The 17,244-nt window shown below is 45.1% G+C and overlaps 8 non-coding genes across 8 annotated transcripts; all 8 read right to left on the reverse strand.

Moving 5' to 3' along the window:
* Positions 1-8,233: 8,233 nt before the first annotated feature.
* LOC135000701 (U1 spliceosomal RNA) lies at positions 8,234-8,396 on the reverse strand. The gene has a single exon (XR_010202536.1). It is a non-coding gene; the product is annotated as a U1 spliceosomal RNA (small nuclear RNA).
* A 152-nt stretch (positions 8,397-8,548) lies between these two features.
* LOC135000705 (U1 spliceosomal RNA) lies at positions 8,549-8,712 on the reverse strand. The gene has a single exon (XR_010202539.1). It is a non-coding gene; the product is annotated as a U1 spliceosomal RNA (small nuclear RNA).
* A 670-nt stretch (positions 8,713-9,382) lies between these two features.
* On the reverse strand, positions 9,383-9,544 carry LOC135000700 (U1 spliceosomal RNA). Its single transcript, XR_010202535.1, has one exon. It is a non-coding gene; the product is annotated as a U1 spliceosomal RNA (small nuclear RNA).
* A 152-nt stretch (positions 9,545-9,696) lies between these two features.
* LOC135000699 (U1 spliceosomal RNA) lies at positions 9,697-9,860 on the reverse strand. Its single transcript, XR_010202534.1, has one exon. It is a non-coding gene; the product is annotated as a U1 spliceosomal RNA (small nuclear RNA).
* A 670-nt stretch (positions 9,861-10,530) lies between these two features.
* LOC135000702 (U1 spliceosomal RNA) lies at positions 10,531-10,693 on the reverse strand. Its single transcript, XR_010202537.1, has one exon. It is a non-coding gene; the product is annotated as a U1 spliceosomal RNA (small nuclear RNA).
* Positions 10,694-10,845: 152 nt separating this feature from the next.
* On the reverse strand, positions 10,846-11,009 carry LOC135000706 (U1 spliceosomal RNA). The gene has a single exon (XR_010202540.1). It is a non-coding gene; the product is annotated as a U1 spliceosomal RNA (small nuclear RNA).
* Positions 11,010-11,683: 674 nt separating this feature from the next.
* LOC135000707 (U1 spliceosomal RNA) lies at positions 11,684-11,846 on the reverse strand. Its single transcript, XR_010202541.1, has one exon. It is a non-coding gene; the product is annotated as a U1 spliceosomal RNA (small nuclear RNA).
* Positions 11,847-11,998: 152 nt separating this feature from the next.
* LOC135000704 (U1 spliceosomal RNA) lies at positions 11,999-12,162 on the reverse strand. The gene has a single exon (XR_010202538.1). It is a non-coding gene; the product is annotated as a U1 spliceosomal RNA (small nuclear RNA).
* Between the last annotated feature and the right edge of the window lie 5,082 nt (positions 12,163-17,244).

Genomic DNA, 17,244 nt, shown 5'->3' on the forward strand with positions numbered 1-17,244 from the left:
CATAATCCCCAGGTTCAATGTCATGACAATTACTAACTGGTAAATCAGGAATCACCAACTTCAAATTATCATTTTGATTCCTTAGCTGTTTACTCATGTTAATCAGGTACTTTACAGTCACTTCATTGTTACACTTCAAATCATCCTGAGGGTTAATCATAACATGCGGTTGTCGACCAAACAAGATTTCAAAGGGAGACAGATTAAGAGGGGACCTGGGAGTGGTTCTGATGCTGTATAGTACAATGGGTAAAGCTTCTGGCCATGTCAATCCTGTCTCTGCCATAACTTTGCTCAGTTTATTTTTAATAGTGCTGTTCACTCTTTCCACCTTCGCACTCGCCTGTGGACGGTATGGAGTGTGCAGCTTGCTATCAATTCCCATCAACTTACACATTCCTTGAAAGACATCACCTGTAAAATGGGTACCCCTATCACTTTCAATTATTCTAGGGATACCATATCTACATACAAATTCCTGCACAATTTTCTTAGCAGTAAACATAGCGGTATTTGTGGCCGCCGGAAATGCTTCGACCCAATTTGAGAACACATCTATACAAACAAGTACATATTTCAAATTTCGACAAGGGGGTAATTGGATAAAGTCAATCTGTATTACCTGAAAAGGTCCGCCTGTAGGTGGGATATGAGATGGTTCTGTTGGTATTGCCTTTCCGATATTCTTTCTCAAGCAGGTAAGGCATGACATTGCTCTCTTACCTGCATGGGATGAAAATCCTGGGGCGCACCAATATGCTCTTACCAACTTACACATTCCCTCCTTGCCCAGATGAGTCAGCCCGTGGGCTGCCTCAGCTAAACATGGAAGATATGCTCTGGGGGCCACTGGTTTACCTTGTCCATCCGTCCAGAGTCCTGAGGACTCCTGGCCATATCCCTTTGCCTCCTGACTGCCTTTTCCTGTGTGGAACACAAATTTTGCATTTCACACAGCTTCTGTGTGTTGATGGTATTAAATACCATCAATTGTGTGGTGTTTGTCTGTCTGGGGGTACCAGCTGCTAACTTAGCAGCTTCGTCTGCTCGGCTGTTACCAAGTGATACTGGGTCCTGGCTATATGTGTGTGCTTTACACTTGATAACAGCCACTCTGTCGGGTTCCTGTATCGCTGTTAGAAGCCTTTTGATGTGAGCTGCATGCGCTACCGGTGTACCAGCTGCCGTCATGAAATTTCTGAGGCGCCATAGGGCTCCGAAATCATGGACTACCCCGAATGCGTATCTAGAGTCGGTGTAGATATTGGCTGATTTGCCCTTAGCCAATTCACATGCTCTGGTTAGGGCGACCAGTTCAACAACCTGGGCTGAGTGAGGTGGGCCTAGCGGTTCTGCTTCTATGGTGCCTTGGTCATCTACGACTGCGTATCCAGTACACAAGTCTCCCGAGTCTGACTGTCTGTGACAACTACCATCCGTGTAGAAGGTCAGATCTACATCTTCCAGTGGGTTGTCACTGATGTCAGGCCTTGCGGTAAAATTTTGGGTCAAATATTCCATACAATCATGTGTGTCCTCCTTTGTATTAAATCCTCCTTCCCCACCACTCTCATCCTCCACCCTTTGTGCCTGTCCAGGCACACCTGGGAGATATGTTGCAGGATTTAATGCACTGCATCTCCTTATGGTGATGTTTACGGGGGCCATTAGTGCCAATTCCCATCTTGTAAACCGCGCTGATGAGACGTGCCTGGTTTGGGCAGAATTTAGCAAGGCTGACACTGCATGTGGTGTATGAATTGTGAGGTTGTGACCTAGCACTACATCTTCGCTTTTCGTTACTAGCAATGCTATCGCAGCAACGCTTCGCAAGCATGTGGGGAGGGATCGCGCTACCGTATCTAGCTGAGCGCTGTAGTATGCTACTGGCCTGCTGGCATCACCGTGCTTTTTGGTTAGGACGCCTGCCGCGCAACCAGCACTTTCTGTTCCATACAGCTCAAAGGGTTTCCCATAGTCTGGCATACCTAATGCTGGTGCCTGCGTTAGGCACTGTTTTAGTCTCTCAAATGCCATCTCGGACTCGTCTGTATGCGAAATCCGATCAGGCTTGTTTGAGGAAACCATCTCCTGCAAAGGTAATGCTAGAATGGAAAATCCTGGGATCCAGTTACGGCAATACCCACACATTCCTAAAAATGTTCTGATTTGTTGCTGGGTTTGTGGCAGAGTCATGTCTCTAATTGCTTGAATTCTATCAGCGGTCAGGTGTCTCAGTCCTTGTGTTAGACAGTGTCCCAAGTATTTTACCTTAGTTTGGCATAATTGCAACTTGTCTTTGGAAACCTTGTGTCCTGTGTCTGAAAGATGAAACAGGAGCTGTTTCGTATCCTTCAGGGATGCTTCCACTGAATCAGAACACAGTAGTAGATCATCCATGTACTGTATTAATACTGATCCACTCTCTGGTTGGAAAGACTGTAAACAATCATGCAAAGCCTGGGAAAATATACTTGGACTGTCTATGAAACCTTGTGGTAATCGAGTCCATGTGTATTGGACTCCTCTGTATGTAAATGCAAACAAATATTGGCTGTCAGGGTGCAGAGGTACCGAAAAGAAAGCGGAGCAGAGGTCAATAACAGTGAAAAATTTCGCAGTGGGAGGGATTTGCATAAGGATGACAGCTGGATTTGGCACTACAGGGAACTGACTCTCAACTATTTTGTTAATCCCCCTTAGATCCTGCACTAGCCGGTAACCCCTCCCCCCACTCTTTTTCACAGGGAAGATGGGACTATTGGCAGTGCTGGACGTTCTTACCAGAATGCCCTGTTGTAGCAAGCGCTCTATTACTGGGTATACTCCTAACTCCACCTCTGGCTTCAGAGGGTATTGTGGGATTTTTGGAGCTATCCTACCATCTTTTACTTGCACAACTACTGGAGCTACGTTTGCCATCAATCCAGTGTCTTGTCCGTCTTTAGTCCACAGTGACTCTGGTATCTGGGATGTCATTTCTTCTACTTGGGATGGAGTCCTATTTGTGATAATGGTATGTGACATTAATTTTGATGGGGAGTCTAACATGTCTCGCACTTCCTGAGCGTGATTCTCAGGTATGTCCAAGAATACACCTTCAGGAGTACAATAAATGACGCACCCCATTTTACATAATAAATCTCTTCCCAGGAGATTAGTCGGTGCCGATGCAGCCAGCAAAATGGAATGCTTGGTATGTAAAGGCCCTACTGTAATCTCAGCTGGTTTGCTAACAGGGTAATGCTGGACTACTCCCGTTACTCCTATGGCTGGAACTGTCTTACCAGTGGTTCTCATGCCCACTGTCAAATTTATCACTGATTTGGCCGCCCCCGTATCTACAAGAAAGTTTAATGATTTACCAGCTACATTTATTGCAATTTCGGGTTCACTACCAAGACTTGCAATCAATTTTACTGGCTGCAGATTACAGGTATGACCACACCCCTATTGGGTATGGTGACCTCCCTGAATCCCGCTGGAAGCAACTACTTGTGAAGGGGTTAAATGGGAACTACCAGAGGCTTGCCAGTCTCTGTTCGGGGGGTATCTTTTTGTTTCCCCTGCATGTGGCTCATAACTCCGTTTCTGTGGACCCTGCTCCCAATGTCGTGTGTCGTGTCGTTGTCTAGGGGGTTGGTAAGGCTTTTGTATGTTTCTCGATTTACAGTCTCGTGCAAAGTGTCCCTCTCTATGACAGAAATAACAGGTTACCACATTTGACTTACCCACAGGGTTTGGTGATCTATACAAAGGCTGCCTTGTGGTCAGGGCCTGTATACTTACGGCCATTAACTTATCACCTTGTAATTCCCTGTGTCTGGTGATATTCCGATCGTGATCCACAGCTGCCTCTCTCAAAGTAGCCACCGACAGACCTCGCCAACATGGTTGCGTGGTCTGTACCCTTGTCTTTAATGCCTCTTTTAAACCATCCATTAGTACAGATACTGCTACTTCTCGATGGTTTATGTTTGTTTTAATGTCCTCTATGCCTGTGTATTTTGCCATATCTAGCAATGCCCTGTGAAAATATTCTGCAGCAGTTTCTGACTCTTTTTGTTTAATGGAGAAAATCTTGTTCCATTTAACTACAGCTGGAAAATACTCCTTTAACTGAAAACTTATCCTTTTTACATTGTCTTTGTTGTACACATCTGTAAGAGGTACATCCTGATCCAATCCACAGTCAGCTAAAAATTGAGCCGAGTCGACATTGGAGGGTAAACAAGCCCTCAGCAATACCTGCCAGTCTTTGTTATTGGGCTCTAAAGTGTTCCCTAGGTCTCTGATGTATTTCTGGCTAGCAACTAGATCTTTTCTAGGATCAGGGAATTCAGACACTATGGTTCTTAGTTCCATTCGGGAAAACGGGCTGTACATGGCAATGTTCCTGATAGGAGTGACTCCTGTAGTGTCCGTTTTCCCATTTGGAACTGCTATTACCCTCACGGGAGCAAGTTTAATAACATCATTCTGTGTAGATTCTACAGCCTGTGGTGAAATGGTTTCAGCATAGTGTATGGTGCCGTACTTACCCGTTGATACGACCTCACCTGTCCCTCCGCTAGGGGGCTTTGTTACTAATCTTATGGGTTGGGCCGTGCCTACTGTTGTTTCTGATATGGTGGCTGCTAGAGAGAGCGCTGATATTGTTGCCGATTCGTCCTCTTGATCACACTCCTGGGGAAAGTTCAAAACAGGGTACAACTTGCACGGGTTAATACTTGCATTGGTTAACTTATTAACATTTACACAGTTGCTAAGTGTTTGTTTGTTACACCCTAATGCGTCATTCTCCGCAACCAATTTCTCTCCTGATATGTATGGTGGCGGCGGGGCCGTGGCTATCAGTTTCCTGATAGGATTAGATCCCGCCGCCTGAGCCAATCCTCTCTGTATTTCACCCTCCTGTTGCCATAACTGCAAATAATCATAATGTTTGATTAGTCTCTTTGTTGATTTAATGAGACATATCCTCCTCCTTAGATTTTGTAACACTTCTGGGCTAAAGCTGCCTACTCTTGGGAACTTCTCCCCGTCATGCACAGTCATTCTCTCCCATTCATCACATAAAACCTCTGTGTGTGAACCGTATTTTTCACACATTACGTACCTTGCCGACCCGATTGGTCGGTTTACTGAATCAACCCGAACCGAGGTTGATCGCCCCTACCTGAACAATTGGCCCCCATAACTTGCAGGTGTTGCTTTCACCACCTCTGACCTTCAATCAGGGTCTTCAGCGAACCCTTACAAAAACCAAAATGTTCACGATAGGATGACGGTGGCGGTTTACCGAGTACCCCACTCACTCGCCCACGCCGACCAATACGACCTACACACTGCCCTAGTGCTGGCGTACTCGACCCAGGGCCCCTATGAACCTTCGTTTACTGGAACATGTGAGTGTGTTCCGCAGAGCATTGACCCTTTCCAGTAACTGTTGGCTGTTGGATAATTCCTGAGTGACCAGCGAACTTCCCTTCAGAAAATAAAAAATTACGCAAATCACGTCAGAATGTACAAATAGTGTTTGTGACCCGTTTCGTACACAAATGGTACTGGTCAGATTAACTAATGCACACAATTACGTGCGGTACAATCGTTCAGCACATAAGCAACTAATCTTATGTGCGGAGCGACCAGTGGAATCGAAAATTGCGGCTGCGAATTCCTTCAGCATGAGCTTTATTGGCCTATATGGGTTCTGCACCAACCCCCTGGGTTGTGCTCTTTTCTCTATTTATAGCGGACTTCCTTGTCTGCTGTACCTGGACCTCCTGGTCAATTCCGGACCTCCTGGTCTGTGCTACAATAGACCTCCTGGTCTGCTATACTCTAATGCTCAGATTTTATGTTTAACAAAGGATGCCTCCCTTGCCACCATGCACGTCACTTACATGTATGTACCCTGCGAGAACTCGACTTTCTGTGGTTCAAACCTCAAAAATTGTATAAACTTATATATGCAAACACTCACTCACCACATGTACACTTTTTGTTTCTATTTCTATTTCTGCGCAGAAATTTTCTTTCCTTTAGACCAGATGTGTTGTAAATTTGGAGAAGGATCTGTTAATCTAAATTTCGGACACTAAAATAGATTTGCGCTATTTATCGCGTTGCCACCTTTTCGCCTGTTACAATAACACTAGCGTGTGATTTGAGTTACGTGGGCGTACCCAGACGCCCCGTTGCGTAATATACGCTGCGTGCGTCGGCCTTTGAGTTGTGTACGCGAGTCTCACCCTTTGTTAGAGACACGTGTACACAAAGCAAATATCCACCGTAACACAATGTACACGTTTATCAATGTAGATGATCCTCGATCATCTACCGAACACCACACCAATCTCTCCTTGTATCTTAGGCAGAGCTGCGTGTGTGCTTTTCAATTTATCTCTTAATGTATTACTTTTATACTTTAACTATGAAATAGCGGCAAATCTCTCTTAGCACGTTTATCAATTATAGAATGGCAAACAGGAGAGTGATATATGAAAATACACGAATGAAAAGAAATGCAGATATGTGCGTGCGTGCGTACGCAAGACAGAAATAAACAGTTTTAAAAGACACTAGCGTGTTGTTCTTACCTCCGGTTCCGGATTCCCTCAGCACCCTTTACTAAGTGAAGCAGACGCTTATCCAGACAGCACTACGAGGAATATGATCTCCCGCCCTTTGCTGATGGATAATGTCTGCTGAAATTACCTAGTGCAGATATGTGAAGGACGGACGAACCGCCAATTGATAAAGCTAAATATTTATCTTACTTAAAACCCTTTAAGTGGCCTAAGAACACTGTACGCTATTAACGTATGGAGTACCGTAAGGGTACGCACGTTGCGTAACAATCGCTTAGCCGTAGTCGAGACGCTCAAGCGCCACGTTCGCTCACGGCCAAGAGATCACAGGCAGGCACGCTATTGGCTGCCGACTAACGTAATGATTCGCTATAGCGTAGCGGATGCTCGGGACCATGAGGAGATCACCAGCGGCGCAGACGCTCACAATGTTAAACCTTTGTAACTATACCATAAAACAGTGTATTATGCAGTAACCCTTGGTGTAGTGATAAGATGAGAATGCAACACTTAATAAACGGGTTTACGCTAAAGCTGTTTGAGCGGTAGAGACGCTCCTATTACCCACTGCAATATAATGAACACACAATACCGGTCTAAGGGTCTAATGCCTTTTAAGGAAATGAATGAACGTTCAAAAAGAATAATACAATACAAGTCATACACTACCAATATAACATAGTCTACCTAACCAGATAACTACACATGAAATACAATATCAGTACAATAACTATATAAGAGAAACGAGAGAGAAAGAGAAGAGAGAGAGAGAGAGAGAGATATGGCTCAGAATAACAAGAAAGACAATATGATTGCGGAGAAAAACTTACGCACAAAGGGGAACGATCGCATGCGCCTCTGGACATCCAGCTCCCGATTATCAGCAATGAGAACCATTGAAGAGTGAGAGCTGGATGTGATCGGCTTGTCTATTTATGCCCCACACACAATACAATTCAATGGTCCCTACAATCTCATTGTTCATTGGACACAGGAATTCGTCTTCGCACTAAAACAAAAGGTCATAGGTTGGTTCATACAGGTGGGCTGTGACTACTTCCAACTGCTCAGGTTGGTGGGAAACTAGGTTTCCCGCCGCATGGATAAGTAAGTGCAAATAATAGTAAATGGACATAAACTTCTTATGTCCATAACTATTCGCACGAGCGATTAATCTGCTCCAAACCAACACCGGAATATTGCTAATTAAATACTCTTCCGATGGATACTAAACACCACTGTATAATCCTTGTCTGACCCCCTGTATCAGAAAAAGAGGGATCTCCCTGTCCATGAACATGCTACATTAACTAAACTTTCAGAATCTATCAAAGGGACCATAATCTACAAAATACATTATATGGTTAAAATATATATCGATTGAGTCGCCCGCTAGACGCATACAAACTCTACCGTAAATCCGCATATCGTGCGCCTGCGGGTGCCCGCGAAGGCGAGTATGCGCACGCACGGGAGAGCTCTTGCACGCGCAGCGGGAGCTCGCATGAGGTGCAAATATGGCAGTGTGCATAGTGATATTTTTCTGACTTTGACAGGGCATAGAAGGGAGCAACTCAAAAAAAAAAAGAGAAGTGGAAACAGACTGCAAATTAGGCTGGAGAGAGACCTGAGACAAAGAGATCTGAATTATACGAGAGCCGACCAGGTGAAACACAAATTATGCAGTCAAGTGTCCAACATTTGGGGAAACCGCAGGAGTAGCACACCCAGAGTGCAATGGGTGAGCCTTGCCCTGGGAGAAGCACCTTCATGATCATAGTATCTCACCTGGCAGGTAAGTAGGAGCTGGGCTAGAGCTGGGGAGGGTCGCTGCTCGGGCACCCCCCTGTCAAGTGAAGGAGATCCAACTGAGGCAGCACAAGGGAACTCTCGAAAGAAGAACAAGGCTAGAGGAAGATCTGAGACAAAGAAATCTGACTTTTACCAGAGCTGACCAGTGGAAAGCACAAACACAGCCCCCCACTACCACAAATAATGCAGTCGAGTTTCCAACATTTGGGGAAATCACAGGGGTCAGCATACCCAGAATGCAATGAATGAACCTCACCCTGGGAGAACAATCTTCATGACCATGGTATCTCCTATGCAAAATAAGTATGATTTGGGATAGGGCTGGGGAGGGCCGCTGCTCAGGCACATCTCTGTCAAGTAAAGGCGATTCAACTGAGGCAGCACAAGGGAACTCTCATCTTGGGACAACAACTGCAGGGAGAACACATATTTTCAGATGAACATGGGAGGGCAGAAGGCTGCCTAATACTGAAGCACCCCCAAACAACAAACCAAATGCAACAACTAGTGCAAGCATTCCTGGGGAAGGTCTGCAGCAGATGGATTTGCATATGGTGATGTCATCCAAGCAGTGGGTCAAAGTTGGCTTCAACCCTCGTCTGCATATGAAAAGAAAAAAGGGATGTGCAGGGAATGGCGGCCTTTTGCGGCGCTTGGATGACCCCTAATTCGCATTAAACATCTCCACCCTCCTTCGGTGTGGGGCTCATGTTGGCTATGCCCCAGCCCCTGAAGCATTCAAGCTGATTTCTTGCAGCAGCTGGGCACTGTAACAGCTCCAGAGCTGCTCTGTAAAGCATGTAAAAGGGTGTGGGCCCTGCAGCACTACCTGTAGTTTGCATTGTGCGTTGGAAGGCACAAAGTAAGCAGACAGGAGAGGTCAGAATAGTGCGCAAGGGCATAGAAGGGAGCAGCTCAAGAAAAGAGAAGTGGAAACAGACAGCAAACTAGGCTGGAGAGAGACCTGAGACAAAGAGATCTGAATTATACGAGAGCCGACCAGGGGAAACACAAATTATGCAGTCAAGTTTCCCACATTTGGGGAAATCACAGGGGAAGCACACCCAGAGTGCAATGGGTGAGCCTTGCCCTGGGAGAAGCACCTACATGATCATAGTATCTCCCTGGCAGGTAAGTAGGAGTTGGGCTAGAGCTGGGGAGGGTCGCAGCTCGGGCACCCCCCTGTCAAGTGAAGGAGATCCAACTGAGGCAGCACAAGGGAACTCTCGAAAGAAGAACAAGGCTAGAGGAAGATCTGAGACAAAGAAATCTGACTTTTACCAGAGCTGACCAGAGGAAAGCACAAACACAGTCCCCCACTACCACAAATAATGCAGTCGAGTTTCCCACATTTGGGGAAATCATAGGGGTCAGCATACCCAGAATGCAATGAATGAACCTCACCCTGGGAGAACAATCTTCATGACCATGGTATCTCCTATGCAAAATAAGTATGATTTGGGATAGGGCTGGGGAGGGCCGCTGCTCAGGCACATCTCTGTCAAGTAAAGAAGATTCAACTGAGGCAGCACAAGGGAACTCTCATCTGGGGACAACAACTGCAGGGAGAACACATATTTTCAGATGAACATGGGAGGGCAGAAGGCTGCCTAATACTGAAGCACCCCCAAACAACAAACCAAATGCAACAACTAGTGCAAGCATTCCTGGGGGAAGGCCTGCAGCAGATGGATTTGCATATGGTGATGTCATCCAAGCAGTGGGTCAAAGTTGGCTTTAACCCTCGTCTGCATATGAAAAGAAAAAAGGGATGTGCAGGGCATGGCGGCCTTTTGCTGCGCTTGGATGACCCCTAATTCACATTAAACACCTCCACCCTCCTTCGGTGTGGGGCTCATGTTGGCTATGCCCCAGCCCCTGAAGCATTCAAGCTGATTTCTTGCAGCAGCTGGGCACTGTAACAGCTCCAGAGCTGCTCTGTAAAGCATGTAAAAGGATGAGGGCCCTGCAGCACTACCTGTAGTTTGCATTGACGTTGGAAGGCACAAAGTAAGCAGACAGGAGAGGTCATAATAGTGCGCAAGGGCATAGAAGGGAGCGGCTCAAGAAAAGAGAAGTGGAAACAGACAGCAAACTAGGCTGGAGAGAGACCTGAGACAAAGAGATCTGAATTATACGATAGCCGACCAGGGGAAACACAAATTATGCAGTCAAGTTTCTTACATTTGGGGAAATCGCAAGAGCAGCACACCCAGAGTGCAATGGGTGAGCCTTGCCCTGGGAGAAGCACCTTCATGATCATAGTATCTCACCTGGCAGGTAAGTAGGAGTTGGGCTAGAGCTGGGTAGGGTCGCTGCTCGGGCACTTCCCTGTCAAGTGAAGGAGATCCAACTGAGTCAGCACAAGGGAACTCTTGAAAGAAGAACAAGGCTAGAGGAAGATCTGAGACAAAGAAATCTGACTTTTACCAGAGCTGACCAGAGGAAAGCACAAACACAGTCCCCCACTACCACAAATAATGAAGTCGAGTTTCCCACATTTGGGGAAATCACAGGGGTCAGCATACCCAGAATGCAATGAATGAACCTCACCCTGGTATAACAGTCTTTATTACCATGATATCTCCTATGCAAAATAAGTATGATTTGGGATAGGGCTGGGGAGGGCCGCTGCTCAGGCACATCTCTGTCAAGTAAAGGAGATTCAACTGAGGCAGCACAAGGGAGCTCTCATCTGGGGACAACAACTGCAGGGAGAACACATATTTTCAGATGAACATGGGAGGGCAGAAGGCTGCCTAATACTGAAGCACCCCCAAACAACAAACCAAATGCAACAACTAGTACAAGCATTCCTGGGGGAAGGTCTACAGAAGATGGATTTGCATACAGTGATGTCATCCAAGCAGTGGGCAAAAGTTGGCTGGAACCCTCATCTGCATATGAAAAGAGAAAAGGGGTATGCAGGGAATGGCGGCCTTTTGCGGCGCTTGGATGACCCTTAGTTCGCATTAAACACCCCCACCCTCCTTCGGTGTGGGGCTCATGTTGGCAATGCCCCAGCCCCTGAAGCATTCAAGCTGATTTCTTGCAGCAGCTTGGCACTGTAACAGCTCCAGAGCTGCTCTGTAATGCAAGTAAAAGTTTGTGGGCCCTGCAGCACTACCTGTAGTTTGCATTGTGCATTGGAAGGCACAAAGTAAGCAGACAGGAGGAGAAGTCAGGATAGTGCACAAGGGTATAGAAGGGAGGGGCTCAAAAAAAAAGAAGTGGAAACAGACTGCAAACTAGGCTGGAGAGAGACCTGAGACAAAGAGATCTGAATTATATGAAAGCCGACCAGTGGAAACACAAATTATGCAGTCAAGTTTCCCACATTTGGGGAAATCACAGGGGCAGCACACCCAGAGTGCAATGGGTGAGCCTTGCCCTGGGAGAAGCACCTTCATGATCATAGTATCTCACCTGGCAGGTAAGTAGGAGTTGGGCTAGAGCTGGGGAGGGTCGCTGCTTGGGCACCCCCCTGTCAAGTAAAGGAGATCCAACTGAGGCAGCACAAGGGAACTCTCGAAAGAAGAACAAGGCTAGAGGAAGATCTGAGACAAAGAAATCTGACTTTTACCAGAGCTGACCAGAGGTAAGCACAAACACAGTCCCCCACTACCACAAATAATGCAGTCGAGTTTCCCACATTTGGGGAAATCATAGGGGTCAGCATACCCAGAATGCAATGAATGAACCTCACCCTGGGAGAACAATCTTCATGACCATGGTATCTCCTATGCAAAATAAGTATGATTTGGGATAGGGCTGGGGAGGGCCGCTGCTCAGGCACATCTCTGTCAAGTAAAGAAGATTCAACTGAGGCAGCACAAGGGAACTCTCATCTGGGGACAACAACTGCAGGGAGAACACATATTTTCAGATGAACATGGGAGGGCAGAAGGCTGCCTAATACTGAAGCACCCCCAAACAACAAACCAAATGCAACAACTAGTGCAAGCATTCCTGGGGGAAGGCCTGCAGCAGATGGATTTGCATATGGTGATGTCATCCAAGCAGTGGGTCAAAGTTGGCTTCAACCCTCGTCTGCATATGAAAAGAGAAAAGGGGCGTGCAGGGCATGGCGGCCTTTTGCGGCGCTTGGATGACCCCTAGTTCGCATTAAACACCTCCACCCTCCTTCGGTGTGGGGCTCATGTTGGCTATGCCCCAGCCCCTGAAGCATTCAAGCTGATTTCTTGCAGAAGCTGGGCACTGTAACAGCTCCAGAGCTGCTCTGTATGGCAAGTAAAAGGGTGTGGGCCCTGCAGCACTACCTGTAGTTCGCATTGTGCGCTGGAAGGCACAAAGTAAGCAGATGGGAGAAGTCAGGATAGTGCGCAAGGGCATAGAAGGGAGCGGCTCAAGAAAAGAGAAGTGGAAACAGACAGCAAACTAGGCTGGAGAGCTCTTCTGTCTATATTTTGCAAACCTGCTCTTGTCCTCTCCAGCTGCTCCATGTAGATTTGACGTCTGGAAAGGTGCATAACCCACTGACAAGCAGGCACACTCCTGCATGAGTTTTCTCTCTCACTAGCTGGATGATACACAATCATTTGCATGTGCTCCACCTCCGACACACCACCCACCCAACCACCCAGTGACCAGAGCCACCCACAAGCCAACTGGCTCCGTGACTTAATTTGCACAGTGCAGTCATCCAGGCAGCATGTCCTTCTCAATGGAATAATCTCTGGTTCCATGGAATCTTCCGCATTGGAATGCTGCGGAACAAAAAGGATTTAAACATTCAGCTTGCTAGCATTCAATGTACCTGCGGCTTGGCTCTAGCACATGGGTCTTCATACTGTGGCCCTCCAGCTGCTGTGAAACTACACATCCCAGCATGCCCTGCCACAGTTTTGCTATTAAGGTATGCTAAAACTGAGGCAGGGCATGCTGGGATGTGTAGTTCCACAGCAGCTGGAGGGTTGCAGGTTGAAGACCCATGTTCTAGCATGCCTGTTCTATGATGCATGTTCCGTGATGTCACAATCAGCTTGGAATGGGGTATCTAGCAGGCATTTGCTGACAGCCACTTGAGGTAGACACACATCAGGAGATGCAGCATATCGGAGGTCTTCGATGCCTTTCCAGCAAATGCACACCACCTGCTGCTGGTCTGGACACAAAACAATGCCCACAATCGAAGTCCCAAAATGCCCAACTACAGGATTCATGTAAGTAGTGAATTTAGGAATGAATTTAGAAGTAGGAAATTAAGTTAGTTCACAAGTACATTCAAATTCAGATCTAAAGTCTAGGTAGGCCTCACGTCCTGGCAGCCCCCAGCATTTAAAAATGCCTTGATTAGAGGTAGGGAATTAAATGTAGATAAGAATTAGACGCAAAATAAGACTCCACAGAGCAGTTATCAGGTGTCTTTATCAATTGTTGCATTTAAAAAATCAAGCAATTAGGGAACACAATGTTGCAACAATGTAACCCTATTTGCAAAATAGTACTAAATAAGTTTGTCGATGTAAGACATTTGCAAAGGCGCATTTAAAACACACTGGAAAATGCAACTGAATCTGTTTTTGGAGGCTAGAATAGGAAATGTGCATCGGTCCAACAAGTACTGAAAGCTCTTCTACCATCTTCCTTTTCTGAAAAGCCATTTAATATATGGTTCCCAGATAGGGGACATATCAGATATTGCCTTTCAAAAGCAGCAAATATCATACCACTTCTATTGCCATCAAAGATAAACATTGATTGTTTTCAGATATTGGATTGAAAAAGCAGTCTTTATTGACATAAAGAAGCAAAAAAACATACATAAACATTACACACATAAGTACTGTGTTGCAGCACAGCCAAAACACAATACAAATGCTGTCGGTATAGTACAGTTCAAGAACTACAGCACAGGCCAGCCTACACTATAAATCATGAACTGCACTATACATTTAAACTATACAATAATACAACAGTTAATAAGGCTATGTGTGTGGAGTGTAAGAGGGTGAGGGAATCACAAGACCGAAGCTTTATTGTAACACAGACACATATATGGGGAGGGGCAATAAATAGAAAGGTATCCTTTACTATAGAATGTAGTCCAATCCGACCTCTGTGCTCTTCCACAACTGAAAAACGGATAGTGTTCCCAAGCCTTCCATCCTGGAATATCTTTGGTCTTTCGCCAATGAAGAAAACAATCCCTCCCTCCAGCAGACCCTTCAACCACGATACAAGATCACAGCCAAAGGGCCGAGAAGCAACTACACTTGAGCTTAACAAAAATGGCTAAAACTTAGTGGAGGAAAGTGCAGTGCACCAAAACATAAGCTGACACAATCATGGAGAATGTGCCAGCATATATGCTCTTCTATCTATATTTTGCAAACCTGCTCTTGTCCCCTCTAGCTGCTCTATGTAGATTTGACGTCTGGCAAGGTGCATAACCCACTGACAAGCAGGCACACTCCTGCATGAGTTTTCTCTCTCACTAGCTGGATGATACACAATCATTTGCATGTGCTCCACCTCCGACACACCACCCACCCAACCACCCAGTCACCAGAGCCACCCACAAACCAACTGGCTCCGTGATTTAATTTGCACAGTGTAGTCATCCAGGCAGCATGTCCTTCTCAATGGAAGGATCTCTGGTTCCATGGAATCTTCCACATTGGAATGCTGCGGAACAAAAAGGATTTAAATATTCAGCTTGCTAGCATTCAATGTACCTGCGGCTTGGCTCTAGCACATGGGTCTTCATCCTGTGGCCCTCCAGCTGCTGTGAAACTACACATCCCAGCATGCCCTGCCACAGTTTTGCTATTAAGGTATGCTAAAACTGAGGCAGGGCATGCTGGGATGTGTAGTTCCACAGCAGCTGGAGGGTCGCAGGTTGAAGACCCATGTTCTAGCATGCCTGTTCTATGATGCATGTACCGTGATGTCACAATCAGCTTGGAATGGGGTGTCTAGCAGGCATTTGCTGACAGACACTTGAGGGAGACACACATCAGGAGATGCAGCATATCGGAGGTCTTCGATGCCTTTCCAGCAAATGCACACCACCTGCTGCTGGTCTGGACACAAAACAATGCCCACAATCGAAGTCCCAAAATGCCCAACTACAGGATTCATGTAAGTAGTGAATTTAGGAATGAATTTAGAAGTAGGAAATGAAGTTAGTTCACAAGTACATTCAAATTCAGATCTAAAGTCTAGGTAGGCCTCACGTCCTGGCAGCCCCCAGCATTTAAAAATGCCTTGATTAGAGGTAGAGAATTTAAATGTAGATAAGAAGTAGACACAAAATAAGACTCCACAGAGCAGTTATCAGGTGTCTTTATCAATTGTTGCATTTAAAAAATCAAGCAATTAGGGAACACAATGTTGCAACAATGTAACCCTATTTGCAAAATAGTACTAAATAAGTTTGTCGATGTAAGACATTTGCAAAGGCGCATCCAAAACACGCTGGAAAATGCAACTGAATCTGTTTTTGGAGGCTAGAATAGGAAATGAGCATCGGTCCTACAAGTACTGAAAGCTCTTCTCCCATCTCCCTTTTCTGAAAAGCCATTTAATATATGGTTCCCAGATAGGGGACATATCAGATATTGCCTTTCAAAAGCAGCAAATATCATACCACTTCTATTACCATCAAAGATAAACATTGATTGTTTTCAGATATTGGATTGAAAAAGCAGTCTTTATTGACATAAAGAAGCAAAAAAACATACATAAACATTACACACATAAGTACCGTGTTGCAGCACAGCCAAAACACAATACAAATGCTGTCGGTATAGTACAGTTCAAGAACTACAGCACAGGCCAGCCTACACTATAAATCATGAACTGCACTATACATTTAAACAATACAATAATACAACAGTTAATAAGGCTATGGGTGTGGAGCAGTGTTGCCAACTCTGAAATGAAAAACAAGCAACCGATGACTGAAAAATAAGCCCAAAACAAGCCCAAACCAATCCTAAAAAGCCCCAAAAAAAGCCCAACTCAAGTTTTTTTTTTTAATATAAAAACAAACATTATTGTTTGTCTTATTAAAATACATATAATTATTTATATAATCTGCCTTTAAGGTCTTTACAATTATATTTATCAGCACAAAACTGGCTTTTACAGAATACTGGAATTTTTATAAATATTATAGTTAGAGTTGTGAATTTAAGATACTATACTTTCATGTTTCCTCTAAAGAAAAATCTCAAGTGAAAATTGCCAACTGTATATACTGTATCTGTGGTTATTTGTATTCACTGTGAAATATTTATTTGATGGAAAGATAAAACAAATAATCTTACAACATCCAACTTTGTACTTCTATGAAATAAATAAAGAGGCCAAATCAAGGTAACAAAAACAAAAGATTATTAAGACAATTTAAAATAATAAATGCATATATAAATATTAAATAGTAACTCAATTAAATAAATAACAAAGGAATTACTGAGAGGTAAAATAAGATTTTACTCACCGGTAAATCTATTTCTCGTAGTCCGTAGTGGATGCTGGGAACTCCGTAAGGACCATGGGGAATAGACGGGCTCCGCAGGAGACTGGGCACTCTAAAAGAAAGATTAGGTACTATCTGGTGTGCACTGGCTCCTCCCTCTATGCCCCTCCTCCAGACCTTAGTTAGGATACTGTGCCCGGAAGAGCTGACACAATAAGGAAGGATTTTGAATCCCGGGTAAGACTCATACCAGCCACACCAATCACACCGTATAACTCGTGATACTATACCCAGTTAACAGTATGAAATATAACTGAGCCTCTCAACAGATGGCTCAACAATAACCCTTTAGTTAGGCAATAACTATAAACAAGTATTGCAGACAATCCGCAC

Source organism: Pseudophryne corroboree, unplaced genomic scaffold, assembly GCF_028390025.1.
Source record: "Pseudophryne corroboree isolate aPseCor3 unplaced genomic scaffold, aPseCor3.hap2 scaffold_1565, whole genome shotgun sequence".
Classification (NCBI taxonomy): domain Eukaryota; kingdom Metazoa; phylum Chordata; class Amphibia; order Anura; family Myobatrachidae; genus Pseudophryne; species Pseudophryne corroboree.